At 45.4% G+C, this 20881-nt stretch overlaps 1 pseudogene; it reads left to right on the top strand.

The window, feature by feature from the left end:
* LOC148524858 (fatty-acid amide hydrolase 1-like) overlaps window positions 1-20881 on the top strand; it is a 61178-nt pseudogene that overhangs the window by 23321 nt on the left and 16976 nt on the right.

The following is a 20881-nucleotide window of genomic DNA, read 5'->3' as shown; positions in this document are numbered from 1 at the left end:
GCAACTGATCTAATTTGCTGCAAAGGCTGCCTGTTACAGACAAGTTACTGATGGGATGCGCCAACTAGTGACTGCCTGACAGGCCTACTCTTATTAATATAATCAGGGTAGATCTGAACAGAGGATGGCGGGCTTCGAGCGGTTGCCATAGGCCACAGGCTGTACGCTTTCCACGGTCTGCGGTTTGTGCACCATTGTTCTGCTTCTATAGTACCGAAATCCTTTTATGAATTATTCACCGAGCCTTTACACTGGTAGATGGTATGCAGTCAAACTTTTGCCTAAGCTATTAGCTTATGTTCTCTTACAAATAGTTGCTGAATACAGCTTGGTCACTATATAGCTCACTTAATCCAATGATTTTAATTATATACCATAGTGCATGTTCACATGCACATCACATGTGATATTTCAGTGGTTTAAAAATTGTTTACAGGGCCTGATGCAGACCCGCTCGCGAGCGCCATGCGCTCGCAAGTGGGTCGATGGTGGGGCACTGCGCACTGCACTCCGGAGCTCGCTACAAACGGGGCGGCTGTCGATGTTGATCGACGGCGTGCCCCGTTTTGTAGGCGGGGAGGGGGTTGGCCAGACAAACGGAGGCGTTCCTGAGGGAACGCCTGCCATTTGTGGGCGGCCTTACTGACATCACTCGTGATGTCAGTAGTGAGATTCCTGCTCTATTAGATAAGCGCGTTTCGCTTGATGAACTTTTTTAAGTTGGAAACCCACAATAGCAATAGAAATAAATGCTAAACCAGACTATAGCTGTTTTAAATCAGTCAAAGGCGCCGATGACTGGCAGTTTTGACAACCCATTTCTTAGTAAATCAGGCCTAACATTAAGCAGACATACTGTATGCATAAGTAATAAATATTCCATAAGTATTATCAGGAGTTTGTGACATAAGAGTGCATATATGGAGATTGCAGTTTAGCGCACAGTCTGTGCAGCTTAAGCAGGCAAAGTATTAATTCAACATGGTATAGCAGTTTGTGAGACTGGTCCACATTAATCGGCCCCAGCGACCCGTCTGTATAAACCTCGGCAGTGGGGGGAGGGGGGAAGTGACGAGATTTGCGCTGAATCGTGTCTTCGTGGCCCCGCCCCCTGCTTCACAATGCCATTAATCTCGGCATTGTGAAGAGGGGGCGGGGCCACAATGATGCATCATTTGCTGGGCCACGCCCCCTTTTGCCGCATTACGCCCTCCGTGTGAAAGCCTGACAGCTCCCTCCCGGAAGGTGGGAGCTAAATGTCGGCAACCTTGTGTTATAGTATTGATCAGCAACAATAATGAAATGATACTCACAGTAGATTGAATGGGAAGTTGCCTGCGTCACGGCAGTCAGCATGCTGGTGGTCAGAATCCTGCGCCGGAATCCAGACAGCAGTAGGAATCCCGGTTCCAGAATCCTAACAGCTGACATCCCGATGCTGAGTATTAGGGTTAGGGAAAGGGCTAGGTTTAGGGTTAGGTACTAGGGGAGGGTTAAGGTTAGGCTGTGGGAGGGGAGGGTTAGGCTGCGGGAACGGTGGGTTAGGGTACTTAGCTGCACGCAGAGCCGGTCCTAGGCATAGACAAATTAAATAAATACCTAGGGGCATGCATTCCAAGCCTAGGGCCAATTCAGCTTCACAGCAGGAAATGAAGGGACTGGGACAGGTGGACGCACCTCTGCTCTTGCTGTCCTAACGCAATCGGAGGTCTCAGCTCAGCTCTGATTGGGCGGCAGCTCATACAGCTGGCAGCAGCGGGACTGGGGAGCAGAGACAGCGGGCAGTAAAAAAAATTGCCACTGGAGGAGGGCTGCTGGGCATGCCCAGCCACAGCAGCTCCTCCTACAATGGACCTTTGCGGAGTCCAGTAACCTGAGACAAACAAGGGAGTGGGGGCGCCAATGCTCTTGCTGGCACAGGGCACTAAAATGTCTGTGGATGAGGATTGCAATGGGTATGGGGTGATGGATGTTGCTGACTGCTGCTGTGATCTGTGCTGCTGGTTGATAGGTGCTGTGCTTGGAGAGGGGTGCTGGGTCAGAGGCGGAACTAGCGATGGTGCTAGGGGCATCACCCAAAATCTTGCCTAGGGCATCAAACTGGTTAGGGCCGGCTCTGGCTGTACGCGTCGGGAGTCTGTCGGGATGTCGCTGTCTGTATCCTTACCACTGGCATCCTGTACCCAACCCAACAGAACATAAACTGATTGCTTTCTATTGAGTGCTACAGAATACAACTATATTAAGCTAGCTGAGATTTTGTGTGTGTGTGTGTGTGTGTGTGTCCCGGAGCCTAACCCTATCCCCCCGTGGTGCCTAAACCTAACCCTCCCCCCACGGCTAACACGTAACCAGGCCCCTCTATACTTATGTTTGGGGCGCCGGCTGTCGATATTCCGCCGAGATTTAAACAGCAGGCAAGGTAACTACATCTCTGTTCATCCATTCCCCAAAACTCGCCTAATAGGAATGGAATAGTCTCTGAAGGACTGCCCCTCCCCCCCACCACCTCCAAGTGACTATATGGACCAGACAGGAGGTCCCTTCAATTGCTTTTAGTCTCCATTTTTGGGATCCGTATGATACACTAATACAGTTATAGATACATTTGTTGCATTGGATTCAGCACTGATCTATTGCATGGACACAGCATAAGCCTGCCTAATACCTGTAACTATGCAGACAAGGGAAGCAATGATACATGAGCATTCTTTGCTTCATTAAGGGGCCCATTTATTAATTATTGGGCTTATGACCCAATAATTATAATTTCTTATCTCCGCTATTCGCGCCAATAACAATTAAGTATCATCCAGAAGTATCAATCTTCACAGACAGGGACAGGGGGCTCCGATAGGATCCCGTCCCTGCGATATGTATAAGTAAAGTGATCGCATTAGACTCTGATTAATGTCTTCTCACACAGGCGCTGGAAGTAAATGACAATCTGAACTGCGTGACCTTTTTTATGCCGGACATAGAGGCTCAGCTCAAAGGACTTCTAGAGAAAGAGGAAAAGGGTCCACTGTACGGAATCCCCATCTCTATAAAGGAACATGTCGGTTATCAGGTAACTATTATATTATATATTATGTCACAGGGTATCACTCCTCCCACTGCTACATCTCCGACCCCATCTCAGAACACACTCCCTCTCACCTTCTCTGCTCTTCCTCTGACTGCCACCTGGGCTTGGTATAAAAGATAGTCAAGAATAAGATAACCAACAGATGTTAGACAGACAATAGGTTGACAGGGACAAAAGGTCAACACAGGTCGACAGGTACAAAATGTCAACAGGGTCAAATGGTTAACACAAAATTAGTAGACATTTATTTTCTAAACCCTATCTGTAACCCTCCTCTTGGTACCTAACTCTCCCTCATGGTGCCTAACCGTAACCGTCGAGGTAAGTGCGTAACCCAAATGGTCCCTTCAACTGCCTATCCCTAACCATCCGGAAAGTGTCTAACCTTAAAAAAAAAAAAAAGTGCCGACCATATTAGTGTCAACATCTTGACCTTGTCAACCTTTATCAATGTCAACCTTTTCTGTGTCGACCTTTTGTCCTTGTCAACCTATTGCCTGTTTAACATTGTCAACCTTTTTCATAGCTATTATTATTATCATTTATTTATATGGTGCCACAAATGTTCCGCAGCGCCTTACCAAGTACATAAACAAATTGTAGACAAGCGACTTACAGAACAATACAATACAGGACCAGGACATGGATAATATATATTGCTACATTAGCGACCATAACACCCAGATAAGCAACAGAGCAGGGCCATAGCTAGGGTAGTGAGGCCGGTGCCATCGCACAGGGCACCACAGGTCAGGGGGCGCTGTTTGGGCTGTCAAATTTCTGTTTATTATCATTCTTCCTCTTATTTCATCCCCAGCATCTCCTGGCCTCTCCTATCTCATCCCTGGCCCTTCCCCATGAAGCCATGGCCCTTTTTTGGGTGCATTATTTGAAAAATGAGGGGGGCGCCAATGCTCTTTTTGGCACAGGGCACCAAACAGTCTAGTTACAGCTCTGCAACAGAGCATAAGCAACCAAGTGTTAGGTGCCCTTGTGGTGAGTAAGAAGTAGATGAAACTAAAGTAGGGAGAAGCACAAGAGGGTAGAGGGCCCTGCTCGTAAGAGCTTACACTCTAAAAGGGAGGAGAAGACAAACAGGGGTGACACAGATGGGGTAGATGGGGAGGAAGGAGCATGTAGCAGGTTAGAATGATATCTATCTATTGACTGGAACCCTGCTTTTGTGCTCCTCCCACTTTGTCACCTCCTCCCCCTCCCATGCTACTGACTATTCTCATCTGCACTGGACTACCACTCATCTGAGTGTCCCGGGGGGAGGGGGGGGTGGGCTGGGGGCATGTAGGCTGTATTGTGGGCTATTCACAAATGAACGTGCAGGTATCGGGCTGGTGTTAATGCGTGCTGATAGTGATGACGACTGCTTTCACCAACAGACGGATAGGGGTGGTTCTGCCAAATTTGAATACAGAAGAAGATTTGCATTTATTTTAGACCACACAATGTGGCAGCAGCTTCGGCAGCCTTGAGGGAAATTCTGAATCAGGATCTTAGTGCCTAAATAATGTAAAAATTGTAAATTATAATTTGGTACACACTCACTACTATACCATCAGATAACCCAATATATAACAATCCAACTTGCAGCAAGTGCCGAAGCAAATCATCATTGCTCCGACGCGGAAACAGCTGATCCAAAAATCTCCTGTCTCTCCGAGTCTTTAGGAGCAGTGAAACTAGTGCGCCTACGTGAACTAGAGTTCACACTCGCGCAAAAAAGCCCCGGCGTCTGGCGGAAGCAGCCAAACAGGGGTTTCGGATCCCTCTTTGCAACCCGGAACTCCTTCCAATATGGAGGAGCGAGGTGTGCGCTGCGAGCGGGAGCAAATATCATCTGAAGATGGCGAATGCTCCCGCAGGCAATCTCCAAAAATATAGTATTTCCGGCGCTCAATGAATTTGTCTCCTCATACTAGTGTATGGGGACAGCGGGCCATTCCCTGAGAGGAGGATAAGCAGGAGATATCTGTGATACTAGTATATAGGGACAGCGGCCATTCCCTGAGAGGAGGATAAGCAGGAGATATCTGTGATACTAGTATATGGGGAAAGCGGTCCATTCCACGAGAGGAAGGAAGGAAGGTAAGTAGGAGATAGATGTGATACTAGTGTATGGGGACAGCGGACCATTCCCCGAGAGGATGGATACTAGTGTATGGGGACAGCGGGCCATTCCCTGAGAGGAGGATAAGCAGGAGACATCTGTGATACTAGTATATGGGGAAAGCGGCCCATTCCATGAGAGGAAGGAAGGAAGGTAAGTAGGAGATAGATGTGATACTAGTGTATGGGGACAGCGGACCATTCCCCGAGAGGATGTGATACTAGTGTATGGGGACAGCGGGCCATTCCCTGAGAGGAGGATAAGCAGGAGATATCTGTGATACTAGTATATGGGGAAAGCGGCCCATTCCACGAGAGGAAGGAAGGAAGGTAAGTAGGAGATAGATGTGATACTAGTGTATGGGGACAGCGGACCATTCCCCGAGAGGATGGATACTAGTGTATGGGGACAGCGGGCCATTCCCCGCGAGGAGGGTAAGCAGGAGATATCTATGATACTAGTATATGGGGACAGAGGGCCATTCTGCGAGAGAAAGGAAGGAAGGTAAGTAGGAGATAGATGTGATACTAGTGTATGGGGACAGCGGGCCATTCCCCAAGAGGAGGGTAAGCAGGAGATATCTGTGATACTAGTATATGGGGACAGTGGGCCATTCCGCGAGAGGAAGGAAGGAAGGTAAGTAGGAGATAGATGTGATACTAGTGTATGGGGACAGCGGGCCATTCCCCGAGAGGAGGGTAAGCAGGACATATCTGTGATGTCTCCTGCATTACCTTTTTGATGGATGGCCTGAAAACGTATTTTCTACAAAAGCAGGTGAAAATTTAAATTTTCACCTGCTTTTGTAAAAATAAGTGATAATGAATAGAACCTTTAATAAAAGGCTCAAACTGACTCACCTGTGAAGCACGGACGCCCTTTTAACAGCACCTTTGTTGGATTTTCAGGGCCATCCTTCCACTTGCGGCCTTGTGCAGTACCTCGATGAGGTGGAGGAAGAGGACAGCGTCCCGGTAAAGGTTTTTAAGAAACAAGGAGCCATTGTGTTTGCCAAGACAAATGTTCCTCAGACTCTTTTATGGTAAATTCAAGAAGTCTCTGCTGTTTTTGCTGGTAGTTCCTATCCACAGGTCTATGTGATGTGGGTGCTCGATGGCAGTGTACCTAGCTGCCTATTCAGTGTTCCACGTGGCTCAGACTCATCCCATGCAAACTGCACAAAATGTGTCCAAATCTACATCAGCCCCAGTATCTCTATAGTTCAAGTTTCCCAACTTCAGTCCTCGGGGACCATCAACAGTGCATGTTTTCCAGATCTTCTAGTCTGTACAACGTACTGTTAGGGAACTCTGAGGACTGAGGATGGGAAACACTGCTGTAGTTCCACATGTGTCTAGCTCAGCTCATCTCCCACTTGAAACTCTGCTTATTGTATCTCGTATCTGCTGCTCTCTCTCTGTAAGCCTGATTCTCGTGATATGTAGCTGACTGCCCATACACAGTCAATATTCTGAATGTGGTCGCATTTGGACCTGAGTGTGACTTATATTCGGGTCCTGTATCTGTACTATTAGTCCTCATCTCCTCGTCCATCCAGTCAGACAAGGTCAGAACTATCCTGTTGGGCTTGAACTCCATTGAGGCACTGATCATACTGATATAGACTTCTTAGTAGTTTGGTTGGGGTTGGATTTTAAACTACTTAAACTCAGTTCATTGCACTTCTATTATCTCACACTCTTCACACATAGATCCCATGGGATTGGAAAGATCATTTATTGTTCCTTGCCCTGGAGTGCAGCTAACAGTCACCCTTACTATGGGGCTCAGTCCACTAAGCAGTGCACAGTCTTATACTGGCTACACACTTAACGATGAGTACCAAGCCGATGTCAAGTAAGGCGGATCCAGGTGGCAGTTCTGACATCGGCAAGTGAGTATGCCGGGAGTGACTTCGGGGGCCATTCGGCAGCATGGCCCCCAGTTGACGATATTGCCTGTCGGACCTGCATGCAGGTCCGATGGGTGACTACGCTGCCGATGCCCAGGAGCCAGCATCGTCAGTGACATAGTGGTTGCACACTGCCCGATATATAGTCCGATCCACAATATCATCTAGTGTGTACCCGGTTAAAGGGGATTTAAACAGGATTTACACATGTCCATCCACTACTGGCAGAGGATCATGGGTAAGGTAATGCATACACAACTCTTTACCAACAGTCTGCATGGAGAACACTGGACTGTAAAATCTACTCTTGTTATATGAAACTCTTATATGCACATAATATATAATTTCCACCCTTTGCTGAATATTCTAATCAGACATCGATTATATACATTTTCTGTATTAGGAATTTATTCCAATGCTATGTACTATTACATAATACTCTCTACCGCTTTCTCCTACTGTAGCTGTGAAACCAGTAACCCAATATATGGACACACACTAAACCCCCATAACAGAGCCAAGGGGGTATAAGGATCTTTCGGTGGGGAGGGGGCATTGATTGGTGGTGGAGGTTCAATTCTTGGTATTGGAAGTGACCTTGCTGGCAGCATTCGCCTCCCGTCCAGTGTTTGTGGAATTGCTGGATTTAAGCCAACTTCAAGCAGACAGAGGTGAGCCCTATTCCTCCTGTATATATTGCTATAATAATTTCCTACTGTCTGTCCCGTCTCCTCAATGCACACGGAGTGTATGCCGATGCTCTGCTGTCAGTACTCTTGGATGCAGAAACAAGAAGACGCAGCTCAGCTGCTATGACTCTCCTGTTCAGGAGCATCAGCCATAATACAGCCTAGACAAGCTCCCAATTAAGGGAACCCTGGAGATCACTCCACAGCTCAGTGGGGAAGAAGGGGTGTGTAGTGTGCTGCTGGGGGGCTATTCAAATTTCCATACCCCCACCTCAAAATTCCCACTTCGAGCACTGATTTTAGTATAACTTAAATGTATTAAAGAGCTTTTGGAGCAGTTTTCATAAAAACTACTCCACGGCCCTTAAATTTGCACTGTTTTAGTAAGCAGATTGCCTTTCCCATACTTGGAAGGGAAAATGTGATCTGTTTCAGATTACTAAAAGAAATTGTGAAAAGATGCAGGGGATGGAGTCCTGCTATAAGAACGCTATTTAGAGATGGTGTTATGCAGGCTTTCCCCCATTTTCCCATCTCCAGCTCAGCCTTCTCTGCCTACTGACAGGAAAAGCAGGGCCCGGAGCAGGCTTCTGTAATCAGCCATGTGTGTCTGATAGACCACAGGCTGATTACATAGAAAAATAATCAGAATAAAATAAATAAATAACACTCACCTGCACCAGGGGCTGGTGATCAGTGAGCACCTTCGGGACTCCTGTCAGCTGATCGCTGGGCTCATGCTCTGTGACCCCAGTCAGCTGCTCCTGTGTGCTGTAAACTGAGATACCGGTACACAGCACAGAGTATTATATGTCTGTTACTTCAGTGAGGGTAATGGGGTACAAGAGAGGTACACTTTTAATGGGAGTCAATGGTGACATTAAAAACGTGTAAGAGAGGGTGCATATTTGTACAATGTGTGTGTTATATCTATGACAGTAATAGGATGTAACAGGTACTGTGTACATGTGTTGCATGTGTGTTATTTCTATGATAGTAATAGGATATAAGAGGTACGCATTTGTTGCATGTCTGTTGCACAGATAGTAATACATTATATTGGGGTTGGACGTTTTTTTTGGTATCTCCTATTGCCCAGACTGCGATGGAGTGTAAGAAGGGTGAACCTTTATTATGTATCTGTTATTTCAGTGTCACTATGCACAGGACCTATGGCGAGAGATGTGGACACTCTGGTACTTTCCATGAGGGCTCTATGGTGTGATGAGTTTTTTCGCCTGGACCCAAATTTGCCACCCCTTCATTTCAATGAGGAGGTAATGAGACACACACACATATATAATAGGTGAGGAGTGTATGGGGATAGGGGAATGGCTCCCTAACTCTGATGTTCCCTTGGGAGGAGTGAGATTTATACCGATTTCCACAGAAAACCATAATAATATCATGTTTACAGCAGAAAACGGGGTATATCTTTTGGGAGCTTAGTACAGAACTTATAATTCACTTAGTGACCAGCACTACGACACACCCTCATCTCGCTGATCTTTGTTCTATAGATTTACTCCTCTACCAAACCTCTCCGAATTGGATATTATGAAGAGGACGGATATTTCCAGGCGAACCCCGGTATGAGACGAGTTCTTCTAGAAACCAAACATCTTCTAGAGGATGCTGGACACAAGGTGAGCGGAGCACGCAGATGGGGCCCTGTCTGGTACATGTCAAGGTTCAGACTGGCCCACAGAGGTACAGAGCAAACCCCTGGTGGGCCCTACTGCCTGGGGGCCAATCTCTCCTCTAGGGATCAGGTTCCAAGCTGTGCACTTGAATTATACATATATTATAATTCACAGGACTATGATGTATTTTCTATAATGCATAGCTGTTCTTAATCTGGTACATTATCATGCATGCACTAGCAGTATTTACTATATATATATATATATATATATTTATTTTTTTTGGGGGGGGGCAGTTCGACATGGCGCCTCTGCGAAGCAACTTTGTAAAGCTGTCAAGTGGTCCTCTGCCCATACCTTTGTGAAGTTCTATTCCTTTGATACCTTCGCCTCTTCTGTTGGGACTTTTGTGAGAAGAGTTCTCAGCGCAGCTCAGGAGCGTTCCCTCCCTTAGGAGATTAGCTTTGGGACATTCCAGGGTAAAGCCTGTGTCCCCTATGGAGAAAGCAGAAAAGGAGATTTGTGTGGGACTTTGCTCTGCTTCAGGTTCTCCTGTCCGCATCTGCTTTGTTTTTGGACCTGTATGTGACTCGTTCTTCCTTCTCCTCCTTCTTTCTTTAGGCATGTTAACTTAACTGAGTTGCCTGTGGCTGGGAGAGGGTCATGGGGGTGAGGGAGCAGGGGCTCATGGGTAAAGAGTTTTAACTATTTGGTGCCTAGACTCCTACTCACCAACCTATACCAAGCGTAAAGCCTGTGTCCTATGGATTTAAGGGGTGAGCGGATTCGGTTCTACTCGGTTCCGTTCGGATTTAAAAACCGAATCTTATTGGCTATCAGCTGTCACGAGTATTGGATAGCTAATAAGATTCGGTTTTTAAAACCGAACGGAACCGAGTAGAACCGAACCCGCTCACCCCTAGTTTTAACAGGTAAGCACATAAATGTCCTTACTAGAATATTCCGTATTTTGGAATGATTGCATACCATAATGAAATATCTTGGGAATGGGACCCAAATCTAAACAGACTGCATTTATGTTTAATATACACCTTATACACACAGCCTGCATGTAATTTTATATAATATTTTCAATAATTTTGTGGCTCAAACAAAGTTTGTGTACAAATGTAAAATTAATTTATGTTTTATATATACCTTATACACAAAGCCTGAAGGTAATTTTATACAATATTTTTAATAATTTTGTGCCTTAAACATACTTTGTGTACATTGAACCATCAAAAAGTATAGGTTTCAATATCTCAGTCATGCGAAACAAATTCCATATTTCGTAATATTCCGTATTTCAGAATATTTGGATATGGGAAACTCAACCTGTACTACATTATTGCACTTTCTATCCTCACCTATAGACTGTCTCCTGTATTGCATTTACATGCTTCTGAGTGTCCTTTGCTTTGCCAAGTCTCATTTGGTAAAGTTTTCTTAGGAATAATTTTCTGTTTAAACTGGATCATTCATGCAGCTTCTGTAGTGCATCCCACATGCCCTTTGCAGTATTCTCGTGCCAGGTATGGTGACTGGGATGCATGGTGCCTGGTCCTATAACCTTGCTTCTTTGATCAGTCATCAAACAAACATAGAAGGTTTATGAAGCAAAACTGTAGTATGAACAGTGCCGGTTTCTCACCGTACAGACACAGCATAACTAGTAACTAACATTTAGTAGATCTGCACTAGACTGAAAGACCATCTAGTAACATGTTGGTAACAGCACCACCTGCAGTACCTCCAGTGTAACTACTTAAGCAATGTTAAGACTAGAATTGTTGTAGTATTCCAACAACAATTTCCTCTTCACTTCTACATTTACTGCTTACATTACTTATATTTCACCAATTTTAGATTATATAACATTATTAAAATTACATTTTTCTTTTCAGCTCATCTTGTTCAGGCCTCCACGAGTGGGTTATGCATATGAGCTGCTCTGGAAGGCGTTTCTTGGAGACAAAGGGAAAACCGTAGCAGATAAGTTGTAAGTGGCATGTGCTGAGTACAAGTAGTGAAAGATGGATATTAGGGTGAGGAGTAAATACATTTAAACATAGCACCCTGGAAGAATAATCATTTATTTATATAACACCACCAATTTACTCAGCACTGTACAGAGAATATTTGGGTTTCATATCAGTCCCTGCCCTGTTGTAGCTTACAGTCTAAAGGGGGATGTACCAAGCCTTGGAGATACAGTGGTGTTTGAAAGTTTGTGAACCCTTCAGAATTTTCTATATTTCTGCTGAAATTTGGCCTAAAACTACCTCAGATTTTCACACGAGTCCTAAAAGTAGAGAAAGAGAAGCAAATCAAACAAATGAGACAAAAAATAGACGTGCTCATTTGTTTATTGAGGAACATTATCCAATATTACATATCTGTGAGTGCCAACAGTATGTGAACCTTTGCTTTCAGTATCTGGTGTGACCCCCCTTGTGCAGCAATAACTGCTTCTAAATGTTTCCGATACTTGTTGATTAGTCCTGAACATCGGCTTGGAGGAATTTTACCCCATTTATCCGTACAAAACAGCTTCAACTCTGTTATGTTGGTGGGTTTCCTCCCATGAACTGTTCGCTTCAGGTCTTTCCACAACATTTCGATTGGATTAAGGTCAGGATTTTGACTTGATCATTCCAAAACTTAAAATGTATTCTTCTTTAACCATTGTTTGGTGAAATGACGTGTTCTTTGGGTCGTTGTCTTGCTGCATGACCCACGTTCTATTGAGACGCAGCTCATGGACAGATGTCCTGACATTTTCCTTAGAATATTCTGGTATAATTCAGAATACATTGTCTCATCAATGATGACAAGTCATCCTGGGCCAGATGCAGCAAAACAGGCCCAAACCATGATACCACCACCACCACCACCGTTTTTCACAGATGGTATGAGGTTTTTATGCTGGAATGCAGTGTTCTTCTTTCTCCAAACATAATGCTTCTCATTTAAACCAAAAAGCTCTATTTTGGACTCATCTGTCCACAAAACATTGTTCCTATAGTTTTCAGGCTTGTCCAGGTGATCTTTAGCAAATTGCAGATGGGCAGCAATGTTCATTTTGGAGAGCAACGGCTTTTCCAGCCATGCATACCATTGTTGTTCAGTGTCCTCCTGATGGTGGACTCATGAACATTGACATTAGCCCATAGTGAGAAAGGCCTTCAGTTGTTTAGAGGTTACAATGGGTTCCTTTGTGACCTTGCAAACTATTTGAGGCTTTGCTCTTGGCGTGATCTTTTTTGGCCGACCACTCCTGTGGAGGGTAATAATGATCTGGAATTTTCTCTATTTGTACACAATCTGTCTGACTGTTGATTGATGGAGTCCAAAATCTTTAGAGATAGTTTTGTAACATTTTCCAGCATGATGAGCATCAACAACTCTTCTTCTGAGGTCCTCAGAAATCTCCTATGTTCATGGCCTGATACACTTCCACAAACGTGTTGTGATCATCAGATTTTGATAGATCCCTGTTCTTTTAAAAAGACAAGTCCACTCACACCTGATTGCCATCCAATAGATTGAAAATAGCTGACTCTAATTTCACCTTCAAAATACAGTATCTGCTAACAGGGTCGCCATCAAGGGGGACGGCCGGGCCTCGAGTCCCGGGCCCGGACAGTCTGGGGGCCCGCCCGCTCCTCCTACCGCCTGTCCACTACTTCCACCCTGCTAAACTTACGTTCACTGACAGGCTCGGCCGGTGGTCCGCGCCTGCCCGCGCCCAGTACTACAGTATACCCTCTCACTATCTCTCCAAACGCCCGTCGCTGCTGCTATGTATGTGGCTGGCTGTTGGAGGCAGGCAGAGTGGATGCTCCCAGCCTGCTCTGTGCTGCTAACCAATAACACAATCAAGCAGACGGGAGCTTCCTCTCTGCCTGCCTCCCACAGGCAGCCATAAACACCACAGCAGCGGCGGTTGGAGAGGTAGGGAGAGGATATAGTACTGGGCGCAGGTGGCGCCTGTCAGTAAATGTAGATTTAACAGGGAAAAAGTAGTGGGTGGGAAGGCCCCGGGGCCCTCGTTGTGCGGAGGGAGGGAGATTACTCGGGGAAGGGTGAGGCTCTGTATAATGGGGGCTGGGGGGCCCTGCCTATTTGGCCCGTCCCAGGCCCCACGATATCTGAAGGCGGCCCTGTCTGCTAAGCCTAAAGTTTCACATACTTTTGCAACTGTGATATTGGATCATTATCCTCAAAAAAATTTAAAAATTAGCATGTCTAATTTATTTGCCTCATTTGCTTTAGTCGTTATCTAGTTTTAGGACTTGTGTGAAAATCTGAGGTAGCTTTAGGCCAAATTTCAGTAGAAATATAGAAAATTCTGAAGGGTTCACAAACTTCCAAGCACCACTGTAGATAAAGTGGTGTAATTGCCCAATGCAACCAATCAGCATCTAACATTTCAAATGCTGCACTAGATAAATGACAGGAGCTGACCGGTTGCGTTGCATAACTTTATCCCACTCTGCGGCTTGAAACATCTCCCCCTAAATTCCCTAACATACAGACATGGAGACTAGTGTTAATTTTGAAGGAATCCAATTAACCTTTCAGTATGTTTGTGGCGTGTGGGAGAAAACCATGCAAACATGAAGAGAACATGCACACTATACACAGTTAAGCCATGTCCAGGTATTTAAGTATTGTAGTCAGCAATTATCTGAAAAAGTGAAATGCGAACATTAATTCTGGGACCATGTGTTAGGCTGTGTATAAAGTACATTTATGTGGTGTCTGCACTGATTGGCTGGTAACAATCACTGTCAGGGTATGGTACATGAAAATGCTGCTCTGTGTTATATAGGGGTCTATTTACTAAGCCTTGTTAGGAGATAAAGGGCCGTATTCAATTTGAGGCGTTAAGTCCGGATCTGCGGTAATTTACCGCTGATGACGTCATTATCGCCTGTTTTGGTTTTAACCCGTATTCGACTTCAAAGACTTTCCGCCTAGGCAGAAAGTCAATGCAATGTAATAGGCGGTAAAGTATCGCCTATGAATGACAGGCGGTAAAAAGTGCAGAATTAGGGTTTTGGGGTGCAACGTTTCGGGAAACCCCCGTGCAGCCTTCAGTCAGTCCCCCAAAGGTAATCTGTGTAAAAAAAAAACACCAAAAAAACTTAAGGACACCCCAAACATTTACTTTGAAAAAGGGGGCGAAAAAAAAAAAGTTGGGGTCCCCAAGTATGCCCCAAGTGTTTTTTTGATTGCAGGTGTTTGCACCAGGTGGATTTTTCATGATTTAAGTCACTTTAGCATGTTTAAAATATGCTAAACCCCATTTTCAAGTACCCCAAATTTGATGGGCATAGTTGTTTTGCCCTAAAAAAACTTCTAAATGCTCTTCTGCATCACCTTATTCAAAGCCGCATTTATGCACCTGCCGCGGCTATTAGAAACCCCGACTTCCTTCAGGAGTTAAAAATGGGGGTACCCATAGTGATCCCCCATATCTGCACATCTTTAGGGGGTTCCCTAGAATATTTCCCGAAAATTCCCCTTTTGTTTAGCCTGTAAAAAAAACGGGGTAAAAATTTACAAAAAAAATTACATAAGGTCCCCCCCCAAAAGCCAAACCAGCCCCAGGCTTGCCAGCCACTGGTGGTCTCTAAAAATATGGGGAACAAATTGTGTATGGTTCCACCGTATTTTAGAAACCAACCCAAGGCTGCAGGGACCAGTTCTGGTTTAAATATAGGTGGAAAAAATACGTGGGGATCCCCCTATATTTAAGACCAGCACCAGACCCAACCGACTGGGGTGTAATGCCACAGCCAGGAGACCCAATCACCGGGGCTCCAGGTCCAAAGCATTAGCATCCCAAATCGGTCAGAGCAAGCCGGTGATCTCTGGGGAGTCGGGGGCCCCCCAAAGAAGGGTCCCCCCTTCCCGAGCACCACAGGCTTACGCTGAAACCTGGGGCTCTTCCCCATACCCCTGGTTTGGTGGGTATGGAGGTAATGGGGGGCCAAATAATGTAAAACTATTGTGTTCTACAGTGGAACTACAAGTGACAGCATGCCTGCCATTTTGCACTTGTGGAACAACAAGTGCCAGCAGACATGCGGCACCTGTAACTTCACTGTAAAATAAATAGTTAAAAAAAGACAAAACACACACACCGTGACAGTATAACTTTATTACACACACCTACCCATTCACACATACTTACTTATACCAGATGTGTCTGTCCCCTTGTCCAGTAGATTGTCCTCAATGAATGCGTCTGCAAAGAAAAATTCATACTCACCTATATCCTGGCGCCTGTCTCCGCAGTAATCCAGGAATTTAGCAAAACAAAAAAACGAGTTTACACGACCCACGCAACAGCTATCAGTATGTGTGTTGCCACACATACTGATAGCTCCCGAATGCCAGCTGACGGATGCCAGCTGACGGAACATGCATGGAGCTGGCACTTCCCGAGAGCCAATCAGCGGCCGCACTGACTGTAGAACGGCCGCTGATTGGCTCCGGCTACTGACAGTTCCCACGTGGCGTAAATCGCCCAAACATGTGTAGAGATGGGGGATCACTATGGGTACCCCGATTTTTAACTCCTGAAGGAAGTCGGGGTTTCAAATAGCCGTGGCAGGTGCATTTTTGCAGAATTTAAAAAAATGCGTTTTGGGACTTAAAAATATGCTAGTACCCATTTTCATGTACCCCAAATTTGATGGGACCATTTTTAAAAACGAAAAGAATTAGCTGTGCTCTTCTGCATCACTTCTTCAACGTCAAAAGAAAAACACCTGCAGCGGCTATTTAAAACCCGATTTTTCTTTTGCAGCCAAAAATGGGGGTACCCATAGTGATCCCCCATGTCTGGACATCTTTTGGGGGGGTCCTAGGATTATTTCCCAAAAATTCCAGTTTTTTTAATGCCGATCCAAGTATCGCCGGGTCCCGTTTTCGCCTACTTTCAAATTGAATACGGGGATACGCGGGCACGCGCACGATACTTTAACGCCTACAAAACAGGCGAAGGCAGCGTTAAGTCCGGGCCGCAGCTCGGATCAAATTGAATACGGGCCAAAGTGAATGGTGATAAGGTACCGTTCACTTTATCTCCTTACAAAGCTTAGTAAATAGAACCCCTTTTCATATTGAAGTGAAAAAGAACAAAAAAAATAAAAAGGGTTTTGTCATATTTATAATTATAATATGACAAAAGTATGGAAAAACCAAGAGAAAACATAAAAATATGAGAGGAAAGTCATAAACACAGCCATGACCAATGATCACATCTTCCTACAATCACTGTGAGGAGCACTGCTACACAAGGGAATAATGGGAAGTTATACACCTTGACAGGATTAATTATCACAGCTTCCTACAGTCACTGTGAGGAGCACTGCTCTACAAGGGAATAAGGGGAAGTCATACACCTTGACAGGATCAATTATCACATCCTCCTACAGTCACTGTGAGGAGCACTGCTCTACAAGGGAATGAGGGGAAGTTGTACACCCAGACAGGACTAATGATCACATCTTCCTACAGTCACTGCGAGGAGCACTGCTATACAAGGGAATAAGGGAAGTTATACACCTTGACAGGATTAATTATCACATCTTCCTACAGTCACTGTGAGGAGCACTGCTACACAAGGGAATAAGGGGAAGTTGTACACCCAGACATGACTAATGATCACATCCACCTACAGTCACTGTGAGGAGCACTGCTACACAAGGGAATAAGGGAAGTTATACACCCAGACATGACTAATGATCATATCCTCCTACAGTCACTGTGAGGAGCACTGCTACACAAGGGAATAAGGGGAAGTTATACACCTTGACAGGATCAATTATCACATCTTCCTACAGTCACTGTGAAGAGCACTGCTATACAAAGGAATGTTGTACACCCAGACAGGACTAATGATCACATCCTCCTACAGTCACTGTGAGGAGCACTGCTATACAAGGGAATGTTGTACACCCAGATATGACTAATGATCACATCCTCTTACAGTCACTGTGAGGAGCACTGCTATACAAGGGAATGTTGTACACCCAGACATGACTAATGATCACATCCTCTTACAGTCACTGTGAGGAGCACTGTTATACAAGGGAATGTTGTACACCCAGACAGGACTAATGATCACATCCTCCTACAGTCACTGTGAGGAGCACTGTGACACAACGGAATAAAGGGAGCCAGAGGCCCATGTGCCCTGCATAGCCTGCACCCATTATAGATACGCCCACCAGTGACCCTCCTACAGTCACTGAGAGGAGCACTGCTACACAAGTGCAAGAAGGGAAAGTCACAAAAAACAGCCATGACAAACAATCTCTAAGGGGAGCATTAGGAGAATGAAGAGAGAGACATACATGGAGACATGGCCATTGGCCTCCACCATCTGTAATCACTGAGAGGAGCTATGTGACCCAAGTGAATGAGGGAAAAGTTATTCAGTACATATAATTATCGGAATCGGTATGAAATACCGCCCCCGCATGGCCGGTGGTTCGATTCCTGGCAGCGGCAGGCCGACACTGGAACAGATCCCGGCAGCGTGAGCCCGACAGCGCTGGAAATCCCGATCGTTGTAAGGTAAGTATAGACTAACCTAACCCCCCTAACCCTAACCCTCCTTAGGGGTGCCTAACCCTAACCTCCCCCCAAGTGCCTAACTCTAATCCCCCCCGTAAGTGCCTAACCATAACCCCCCCTTCCCCGCTGCCTAAACTTAAGTCCCCCGGGGGGGTGCCTAACCCTAAGTCCTCCCCAAGGGTGCCTAACCCTCCCTCCCCCTAGCCTGACCCTAACCCTCCCGGGGGGTGCCTAACCCTAAGTCCCCCCTGGGTGCACTAAACCTAACCCTTCCCCCCCACGGCTGTCCGCTCGTGGCGCCCAGCATCCCTTCGATCGGGATGCCGGTCTCTCGGCATCGGGGAAATGAGCGGCGTATACATCTAGACGCCGCCCATTTCACCCTCGCCGGGATATAACAGTCGGGGAGCCGGCTTAATGTCAGCCGGCTTCCGATTGCATTCCTAATTATCACATAATTTGTCCTGCGTCACAGGAACTTTTTCTGGATTTCCCTAATGTTCTGGATACCAGATTCCATGCTGGACACCTCTAACAATATACAGTATATATAGAAATTAAGTATTTTTTATTTATTTGATGTTTTTTTTTTACCTCAGAGAGAGCCAATAATATTAGAATGTTGCCAGCTGTGGAATGGAATCTCCAATGGATCAGAGCACAGGGATGAGGATAATTCTCTAGTTATATATAGATAACATTGCAGTAAACAGACTGGAGGGCACGTAGGAGAGCGGGAGAGAAACCCTTTATGTTACGATGAGTTGATGTGCATAAGGATCCTTGCTCAGCATCTCTCCCCTAGCAGAGCTCTTAAAGAATATCTTATGACAATCGGCGTAACTATCAACGGGGGGCCTCAACAGTCTGCAGGCACCACGTGGCCACCTGTGATGCTTTCTGGCCTTGCTCCCCTATGCGGCCTATAGTCAGCAGGGACCTAAATGTTCAGCTGTGGGACTGCTGAAGCTCTAGAGTGCTGTGCACATGAGGCAGCACTCTAACGGATCCATAATAATATCCTGGCCAGCGTTTGTGGGGCAGTCTCTGATGCCATGACCTCTGTGATCAGGAAATTCAGGGGGGCTAATAAAGATGGCGGTGGCTGATAACCTGGCATAGTATGTATAGGCAGGGGAAACTAAAAACCTTTGCGTCTGATTCAGAGCCGGACGCTATTTGCGCTCGCTCAGAAAAAGGGGTGGCTATTCAAATGAACCGTTCGCTCTTTGCAGTCTGTTCACGCCTCTATGTCTGAACGAGCGAACAAAACTTGCTGTCGTAATTTTGAAAAAAACGCCCCCTGGCAGCTCGCATTCTACGTCATGTCCGCTATTTAATAGATTAATCGAGTACATCGAACAGCGTCTGAACTGCTCGCTATTCTTGTGGTTGGTTTTTCCTACCACAATCTTGCGAGCAGTTCTGACTATAAAATAACCAAGTGACGTGGTCAATGACGCTGCTGTATTAATTATGCACACCCTTAAAACGCCCGTTTTGACCTTTAAGCACGCCTGCGTTCTGATCTCCACTCCCCGTTTGCAAGCACCTTCCCCTGTTACCACCCACATACGCCTCCTCCTGTCACTCAAAATAGCAGGCATTCGCTATTTAGCGAGCACACGATTTTCGGCCGCACTGACTGGTTCGTGCATGCGTATTGCAATCCGTACGCATGCGCAGATGTGTGAACATCGATCATAACGAACGAGCGGCCGCTTACGAGCGGCTCTGAATGAAGCCCTTTGTCCATACGTTGCCAACTCTCCTGGAATATTCGGAATACTCATGCATTTCAGGGGTAGTGAATAAATGGGGCCACTTTATATAACCACCTTGTATTTTATTCCTATTAGTAAGAACACCTTCATAGACCCCAACCTGGGGGAATGCGCACAACTCTGTAAAATGCCCGATGTGGTGAAGAGGATCCTGGGCTTCATTTTCCGGCCAATAGTAAGTAGATACGAAAAACAAAAAAAAAAAATTCTTACTGTAAGTAAATTTGTGAACTTAATTCAATTTAACACGGACAATTTCATTATAAACAAAAATGAAAAAAAACAACATAATTATAAACACTAATTGGTCTATTCAATATGTTAATTATCATTGTCCGAACGGACTTCAATAGTTAACGTTTCTTCTCGACGAGCGCGCCGGAGGAATTCATCAAATCAGCTGTCTTCCCGAACACTTTCATTGCTCCTCTCGGAGCAGGTCACGCATGCACACAAGAGCTCCGACGTCCGAAAGGATCCCTTTTCACGACCCAGGACTCCTTCCCATACGGAAGATGGCGAATGCTCCAGCAATCAAGCTCTGAAAATATTGTATTTATGGTGCTTGATGAATTCTATCCCCATACTAGTATATGGGGACAGCGGGCAATTCCGCCAGAGGAAGGTAAGTAGGAGATATCTGTGATACTAGTATATGGGAACAGTGGGCCATTCCGCCAGAGGAAGGTAAGTAGGAGATATCTGTGATATCTCCTGCTTTACCTCCTTAATAAATGGCCCAATAACTTAATTTTTACAACTTTTGTAAAAATTAAGTGATGATGAATAGGTTCCTTAGAACTCTATTCATCAATCAAATTTCTCCTTAAATAATGCGGAAACGAGCAATTCATTCCAGAGCTTGGCCCTGGTAGCTAACGTCCCGAAAACTGAAAGCAAAGTGGTCACATTAGCGAGTGCATTTAAATACATGCATGCGGTACATCATTCCTTATTGGCAATAATCATTTTCTAATTATTGGGTCTAAAACCTGATAATCAATAAACAGGCCCCATATTGTAGCTATACTTTTATCCCACTAAT

This window comes from Taudactylus pleione, unplaced genomic scaffold (genome assembly GCF_031769625.1).
Source record: "Taudactylus pleione unplaced genomic scaffold, aTauple2 ptg000115l, whole genome shotgun sequence".
Taxonomy (NCBI): Eukaryota; Metazoa; Chordata; class Amphibia; order Anura; family Myobatrachidae; genus Taudactylus; species Taudactylus pleione.
This window is presented reverse-complemented; position numbering and strand designations above follow the sequence as displayed.